Genomic DNA, 9,299 nt, shown 5'->3' on the forward strand with positions numbered 1-9,299 from the left:
TTTTTACCTGCAGCCATGCAGAGCTGGCTGTATGATAACATTGGACTGTTTTATAACATTCAACTAATGCAAATTATTAGAAGTATGCATAGCGTGTTCAAAGCTCACTATTACAATGAAACACAGATAGTAGCCATTTTGGATAAAATTCGACACAATATAGGGGACACAACTGCTGCCTGCAAACAGGCACTGTGCTCGTGCTATACGTTTCATAAAACCAAACAAAACAAAAAAAAACGTTATGCGTAGACTTGGTTTAGTTATTGTAGATTATCTCATCTCATCTTCCGTACCGCTTAATCCTCACTAGGGTCATGGGGGTTGCTGGAGCCTATTCGAGCTGGCATCAGGTGAAGGCAAGGCACACCCTGGACAGGTTGCCAGCCTATCGCAGGGCTAACACATAGACAAACCACCATTCACACACACACCTAGGGTCAATTTAGAATTACCAATCAGCCTAATGAGCATGTCTTTGGAGGTGGGAGGAAGCCGGAGTACCTGGAGAGAACCCATGCGGGCACAGGGAGAACATGCATTTTGTAGATTAGTTTCTGCTTTTTCTCCTGAAAGAGAAACGGGGAATAAAGTTTAGTTGTTTTTGATCATATTTGAGCATTTTCATCTATCTTTGATTATGCATGATACATTTTTTGTTGTTGTTCTTTTTTTGAAGATTTTACACGTTTGAATGAATAACAGGTGTGTTGGAGAAAGATGCAGCAGTCGTGGAAAAATTCAACAAGTGAGGGTTGTTCAGAAGGATTCAGACTGAGTGATCACTTTTGTCGGTTTATTTGCAAATACAGTATTCTATGGCGGGAGGAGACATACACACAGAGTAAAATCCAAAGTGTATGTTACACCGATTGTGGGGTGACAGGTTTTATAGTCCACGCTCACGTTGGTCCTGTACGTGTACGTGTGGAGCTGGTGGAAATGTACTTTCCCTTTCTTGAGTCTTACTTCTGCATAGAAAGGAGGTGAGAAGGTCAGGAGGAAGTGTAAGTGAACATCTGCAGTCCACACATACAAAATGTAACATAATGTTGCAGAGAATGTATGGTATGAATAGCACTAGGATACAAGGATAAACTTGTTGCACTCAGTTAAGATTTTTGGTAACACTTTCTATGAGGGTTGTATTTATAATGCCCTATGAATGTGCTCATAATATTTTATAAGGTGTCTATAAAGCATTGTAATGCTCATTATTACCATCTATACATATTCACAAGTCGTCATAACCAACTTCATGATGCATTATGACAACTGGTTATGAATGATTATAATTTTAATCTGAATAGTGCATTATAAATATGTCAATATCTGCCTAGTCACTTGTTCATTTTATGATGCATCATAACTACTGAGCTTTGCTTGTGTGTATAGTGATGCATAATGAGTTTTGACTTCTACTATAGTGCTTTATATCTGTGGCTATAAGTGTATGTGGCCCGCTTTCCGACTAGTACATACAGTCAATGCTTTCCAACAGTGGGTGAAGTTGGGGAGGGAGGTGGGTGGGTGGGGTCAGAGGTCAGGGGTCATGGACTAAGGAATGACATTTCTACAATAATAATAATATTAATAAAAACTATATTAAAATAATGTCTGACGGAATTGCCAGCGTAGTGATATCTTGCCGTACATAGGACAAATAAACGCGGACACTTCTAGCGATCCTGTATAAAGAAACTGATACCACAACACCACCACAACATAGTATAGGACAATGCCGTGCCACTTTTGTGGCCTGTTTCACGTATTTCATGTGTTTGTGTAATGTGCTCAGAGCATTGACAATCATTCTAATTATGTGTGTTGGTTTAAATGAAAATAAAGTGAACTAAATGCATTCCTTTTGTCTTTACTGTCCAGGCTCTCATTTCACTGTGCCTCATTTGTTTATAATAGTCTTATATCTATTTATAACAACACCTCATTTGCACTGCTTTACATAAAGCTGACAAATAACACCTATGATATTAACATAGTCATTTATGATATTACGCATATGGGGGAAAGATGCCAGACTCAGTACTCATAGTGAGTTATATCTGATATAAGTTACTATGAGTAATTAAAAGGTGCAATGAACTAAGTACTAAGTCTGGCATCTTTACCCCATATGCACAATACTATAAATGACTATGTTAATATCATAGGTGGTATTTGTCAGCCTTAAGTAAAGTAGAGCAAATGAGGTGTTGTAGATATAAGATTATAAACAAATATGAGGCACAATGAAATGAGAGCCTGGACAGTTAAGACAAAAGGAATGCATTTAGTTCACCTTATTTTCATTTAAACCAACACACATAATCAGAATGATTATCAATGCTCTGAGCACATTACACAAACACATGAAACACGTGAAACAGGCCACAAAAGTGGCAGGCGTGGTCCTAGAAATATGGCTCTTAAAAGTGCCTTTGGGTTGGTGAGGTGATTCAGGGTCAGAGGTGAGGGGATGGTTTGACAGCAACTACAAGAAGGCCCATTGTAAAAAGCAGTAAATTATATATGTTGATAAGCTGCTACTGGTAATCAGAAACATAAAAATATTCTGTAGATATTTATTTAAATTTATGAGTTTTGGTGTAGGTTGAAGATGAATATGAAACATAATCAATGTGTAGTTTTGGATATAACGCATTGGAATGTTGGAAACTTTGTCCTCTGTGAAAACTTCGGTGGACCAAGGAGGGACCAAATAAAGCTCAATAAATGTTTCAACCCTTTAAGACCTGAATGTCCGTCTGCCCACAAAGAGAAGTTTGCTGTATTTGAATTACCGTAACTCCCCGATGGACAATATTCAATTTGCGCATTCTAGAAAAAACGCTACCATTACGGTAATGATGACGCACCGCCGCTGTCGGCTGCAGGTTGGAGAGCAACGATCGCGGAGCCCCGGCAAGAGGGACTTGTTTGGAGGAATTTGTTGGTAAAAACAAAGTTAGTTATACCCTTGAGATGTCACGAAGGTCTTCCAGGCAAAAGCACAACTAACCAGTGTTCAGTCACAATGAATACTGTCAATAGCGCAAACCACTGTGACTTACGGTAATTCAAAATCAGCCGCTTTGACGGATGCAAGCGATCCGTTCAGGCTTTTGAGGGTTAATAGATGGCAAGAAGCTGTTTCAAGCTTACTTTTTGAAGAATGAACGGACTAACAGTGAAGTAAAAATAATAAAAGTAAATAAAAGCAACACATTCGTATTGCATGCACAGCATAAATACTTGTTCATTTGTGTTTATGACTGGCATACCACGGGCCAGACGGGAATGCCCAGGTCTGGGTTAAAGGGTTATTTTAGACAGTGCCCGGCTGCACATTGTATGATCCTTAGAGGGCGCAACAAGTATACTGTCCGAGTGTCACGGGGTTTCCTCTCTGTTCAGTAAGGAGTTTTGAGATGGTACACCACCCTGCACGTTAATAAATGGTTGCTGCCTGCTAACAGTCCTAGTTGTCGTTTTTCACCGCCTTTCCCACACAGAGGGAGACGACGACATCGCCTGTCGGGCCGGAGCAACAGAAAGCCGGGATAGCAGAGACTATAGCAGAGCCTGGCTTTGTCACATGGTATAGGTCAGATAATGTCAGAACTGTTTTCCATGGAGACTGAAAGTGAGGACACTGCATCTGAAGCAGGTACAGAGATTGTGAAACCCTTGTTAGCTAGGTGACCCGTGAGCGGCTGGATGATGTCGAAGGAAGAGCAGGCAGTGTTCAGGTTTCCCAGTTTTCTTTACATTTGTTAATCAACAGCTAGCGAGCAGCAACAAACGAGAGAGATCTTCATGCCTGAGATGAGACCTGCAATACAGACAGATTGTAACTTGCGTCCCTGGTCCTAATCACTGGACTCTTTCACTCAGAGGTGAACTAAAATATTATCCTATGGCTAACTAACCACAGATATATTTCCTCTTAAGAAATAATATTTACAATTCTTCATTTTGCCGCTATCGTGACCCCCAAATACATATATAAAAGATAATAACAATACATAGAAAACAACACCACTATTAGAAACTCCCCCCTTCCTATCCTGCCACTTGGTCTCTCCCGGAAGGTTTATCATGGCGCTGTGCCTCCGGGTGAATCTTTTGGCTGCGTATCCTGAAACAGACACTGGACCGGACAGGTAAGTTAAACCCAACCAATTCGTTTCTCTCCACCATTGGACCAATATAGTGATGGAGAAACCGAAACTTGCTGAAACACTAAATCGATATGAAGCAGTTGTGTTGAAGTGGTTCAGTGTATTGAAGCATTTGATACAATTAAATGTAGCGATATCTGCTGGATACAAGTGTACATAGCGGTCACAGTAAAAGGGCAAAGTGTCGTGAAACCGCAAGGCACTGTAACAATAGTATGCTTGCGTGGTTGTGCCTTCATATAATACTGTATGTTTTAGATATTGGGTGATTGATAGAAATACAACATACCAAAAGTGTGGTGACAATGGTTGTATAAAATACTTGTTTCCCTGTATGTGTGCTTAGTATGTATGTAGGTTTGTATGTAGTTATGTTATTCAATATATGTATATGTGTGTGAATGCTTATGTGCCAATGTAAGTATATAAGTCAATCTAATGTTATACTACTCGTACCCAAAACCTCACACTCTCTCATTCTAAATCGATGACGTATGCAAAACTCTCCTCTCAAAAAACTACAACATTTTGAGGAGTTGTGACTATTTATATACATAGTGAGATCGATAACCCCGACCTAAATTCAGTACGGCGATACACGTGTGATGTAATGAAGTTTCTTTTGAGGAGTCACGTGATTTTTCGCTGTGTGAAGCGAGGCATCGAACACTCTTGTCGCAATACTTCTACTTTAAAAGGTCGACACTGTGTCAAGTGTCTGCGAGCGCAACATCTCTATACCTATACCACTTGACGATATTGCGCCACACTTATTTCCCAGTACCTCGGCACGCGTATGGTTTACTCTCTCAATTATATGCACACGTTTAGCGGAGCTTAATTTTCCTTTCCTCTTGCAGGCGAAGTCGAAGGCACACTCCCGCACCTGCCCCGACAGCACACAATCAACCGTGGTCGTGAAGCTCATTCAATAGAGTAATTTTAAGATCCATAAAATATGTGCAAATACGCAATGTGCAAATTGTACTGTGCAAAGCTTCGCAAATAAAGTGCTATCATGATTAAAGTGCAATGTGCAATTATTGCTATCACCCGCTAGTTGTGGAAAGAAATATAATTGTGAAAAATATACAGGTAACGAAATGAGCTTCGTTACAACCCTATTATGTCTATTTAAGGGTAAATGAGAAATGGTCAAAAATGGAAATAGACACAGGTGCAGCAGCTTCTGTGATTTCTGAAAAACTAAAAACGAAGGTTTAAGAAAGGAAAAATTAATGCTTTCAGATTGTGTGTTGAGAACCTACAGTACGCAGTCACTCAGACTGATGGGGAGTATTTCTGTGAAAGTCAAGTGTAATGAAAGCACACGCATACTTACCCTCCTTGTGGTAAAAGGTAATGGTCCAGCATTGTTGGGAAGAAACTGGATTTGATGAGCTATGTAAGACATACCCGGAAGTGTTTCAGCCCAGTCTAGGAAAAGTGACTGGAATTAAAGCTAAACTACATGTGGTGTTAGGGGCTGTTCCCAAGTTTTGTTAACCACGGTCTGTGCCTTATGCATTTAGGGACGCCATGGAAGCCCAACCAAACAGAATGGAGGCTCATGGGGTTATTCAGCTGTTAATTTCAGTGAATGGGCTGCTCCAACTGTAAATATTCCTAAAGTGGATCAAACAGTGAGAATCTGTGGGGACTGTAATGTGTCTGTTAACCTCTGGCTTGAGGTAGATCAGTACCCCATACCTAAACCATAAGACTTGTTCACAAAACTTGGATGGATCTATCAAATGCATTCTTCTGTATCCCTATAGCACCAGAGTGTTTATTTGTGTTCACTTTTGAAGGGAAACAATATACCTATTACCACAAAGCCTCACGGATAGCCCTTCCCTGTTTAACCACTCACTACAGGTCCTAATGTCCACATTCCAAAATCCGTTGCTGAAATCATGTTGCATATTGCAATATGTTAATGACATTCTGATTGCAGGTGAGACTGAGGAAAGCGTTGCACAACTGACAGCTGCTTTGCTCACATGGTTGGGAGAGAAAGGGTTTAAAGTATCCAAATCTAATTTACAAAACTGCAGAGCTCGAGTGGTGTTCCTCGGGAGAATAATTTCAGGCCATGGTGTAGGTATGACAGCAAAAACCACAAAAACAACATACGCAAAACCTATTACTGTACAACAAATGATGGCCTTTTTAGGGATGGCCAATTACAGTAAAATTACACACCTGAGTACGCTGAGACTGTGTCCCCTTTAAGAAGGCTTATTACAGATGTGGGACATAGCCAGCTAAAAGCTAACCTTACCTGGACTAAGGCTATCGTACTTGCACAAGGGCCTTATCCTTCGACAGCCCAGCACACCCACTGCCCCTCCACCCAGCATGGTGCTCTCCCAGGTAGAGAGAGAACTGGCCAGGCTAAAGGTCAAGAAGGCAACTGGTCCACATGGCATCAGCTCTAGGCTCCTCAAATCCTGCACCAGCCACCTGTATGGGATTGTGGAGTACCTCTTCAATATGAGCCTGAGGTTGCAGAAAGTACCACTGCTGTGGAAGTTATCCTGTGTGGTACCGGTGCCCAAGTCAAATTGTCGCAGCGACTTCAACGACTACCGAACAGTAGCTCTAACAGCCCACCTGGCAAAGACCATGGAGAGGTTGGTCCTCCAACAACTGCGCCCCCTGGTGAGCCTATCCGCAGACCCACTGCAGTTCGCTTACCAGCCTGGCATCTGAGCTGAGGACGCTGTCATCTTCCTCATTCAGAGATCCCTGTCCCACCTGGAGAAGTCTGGAAGCATTGTTAGAATCATGTTCTGCGATTTCTCCAGTGCCTTTAACACCATTCAGCCGGAACTCCTGAGGGACATGCTGGACCGTGTGGGGGTGCACCAACTGCTGTCACCCTGGCTCCTGGACTTCCTGTCCAACAGACCACAGTTTGTGAGGACAAAGGACTGCGTGTCGGACACAGTGATCTGCAGCACGGGGGCGCCACAGGGGACGGTCCTGGCCCCTCTCCTCTTCGCCATCTACACAGCCGACTTCACCTACCACTCAACCGACTGTCACCTACAGATGTTCTTGGACGACCATCGTCGGTCTCATCAACAACAACGGAGACGAAAGGGAGTACTGAGAACTGAACCGGAACTTTGTGGCTTGGTGCCAGCGGAACCACCTCCGGATTAATGCAGGAAAAACCAAAGAGCCCGTTGTGGACTTCCGACGGAGCAAAGCCACTCCCCCGCCACTGCTGAACGTCCAGGGAATGGACATTGAGATAGCAGACTCTTACAGGTACCTGGGTGTTCGCCTAAACAAGAACCTGGACTGGACTAACAACACTCAGGCACTATACAGGAAGGGCCAAAGCAGACTCCATCTGCTGCGGAGACTGAGGTCCTTTGGAGTGCAGGGCGCCCTCCTGAGGACCTTCTATGACTCTGTGGTCGCGTCAGCCATTTTTTATGGTGTGGTTTGCTGGAGCAGCAGCATCATGGCAGCAGAGGGAAAAAGACCGAACAAACTGGTGAAGAAAGCTGGCTCAGTCCTGGGCTGAAGTCTTGAGCCTGTGGAGGTGGTGGGGGACAGGAGGATATTGGCGAAGCTGTTGTCAATCATGGACAATGGCTCCCACTCCCTGCATGAGACTGTCAGAGCCCTGGAAAGCTCCATCAGCGCCAGGCTTCTGCACCCACGATGCGCAAAGGAGCGGTACCGCAGGTCCTTCCTCCCCTCTGTTGTCAGACTCTATAACCAGATCTGCTCCCAGTAGACCCACAACTACACAATGTGAAATTATGTGCAATATCTCCTACATATACTTGTGCAATACTCCTTCCAATCTTAACTACATGTACATATACCGTTTAGATTTCATTTTGTTTATATACCTGCCGTTCTTTTTTTGCACTGTCTGCATCTCCCTGTCACTGGAGATATGTGAACATATATGCACATTTATATTTATCAACATACTCACTTCTTTATGTAAACACTGCCTTGCTTGTTGCAATATAACTTTCTTATATATTTTTGATATTTTTTATATTCTATTCTTTTTTTTTTTTTTTTTGTCCGCCCATATGTGCACTGTGTGCACTGCTTGTGTAGTTGAATGTTGAATGTCTGCTGCTGTTAACAACCAGAATTTCCCCACTGTGGGATGAATAAAGACTTGACCTGACCTGACCTGACCTGACCGCTAAAAGGGATAGCTCACATCACACGAGGACAGGACATCACAGTACGCACAAACCACGCGGTGACGAGCTACATTTCCAGCCAAAAGTTCACCCTAAGCCAACAAAGGACCAGTAGAATGCAGGAGATATTGCTTCAGCCAAATATGCATCATGTCAGTTCAGAAAACAACATGGCCGCTCCTATAACCAGCGAAATATCTCATGAATGTGAAGCCCTGGTCAGAGAAGAAATGGACACCTTTCCCAACATAGTCACCGAAGTGATAGCTGATGCTGAGAATCTGTTTACAGATGGTCATAGTCATGGAATACCAGGGGGAGGCATAATTGCCTCCTATGCTGCAGTCGACAGGAAGGTCTCCCTGATAAAAGAACACATGTGGACCACCTTAGAAGCAGACATAATACCACCTCAAGCCTCTGCACAATTAGCAGAAATTGTAGCTATAACTCGAGCATGTGAACTAAGTGAGGGAAAGGAAGTGAATATCTACACCGACTCCACTTATGCTGTGAAAGCTGTACACGTAGATCTAAAACAATGGATGAAAACAGATTTCCTCACCAGCATGGGCAAACCTGTGAAACACATGACTCAAATGATAAAATTACAAGAAGCTCTCTCCAAACCCTGTAAGGCAGCAATTATAAAATGTTCAGGACACCAAACAGGGACAGGTATGACAGCACTAGGCAACAATGTTGCAGACGCAGTGGCTAAAAAGGTGGCCGGCTATGAAGAAAAACTCAGCAAAACCTTACAAATGGTCTTAAAAGGAATGAAGGAAGAAGGCAATGACACTATGGAACAGAAAATCATTAGTGAAGTATTGAGTATGCAAGCTGAAGCAGCACCTCATGAGAAACAGGCGTGGGTTGAAAAAGGTTCCAGTAAATGTAAAATTACAGGCATATGGAGGTCACATGATGG

Source organism: Mugil cephalus, chromosome 1, assembly GCF_022458985.1.
Source record: "Mugil cephalus isolate CIBA_MC_2020 chromosome 1, CIBA_Mcephalus_1.1, whole genome shotgun sequence".
Taxonomy (NCBI): Eukaryota; Metazoa; Chordata; class Actinopteri; order Mugiliformes; family Mugilidae; genus Mugil; species Mugil cephalus.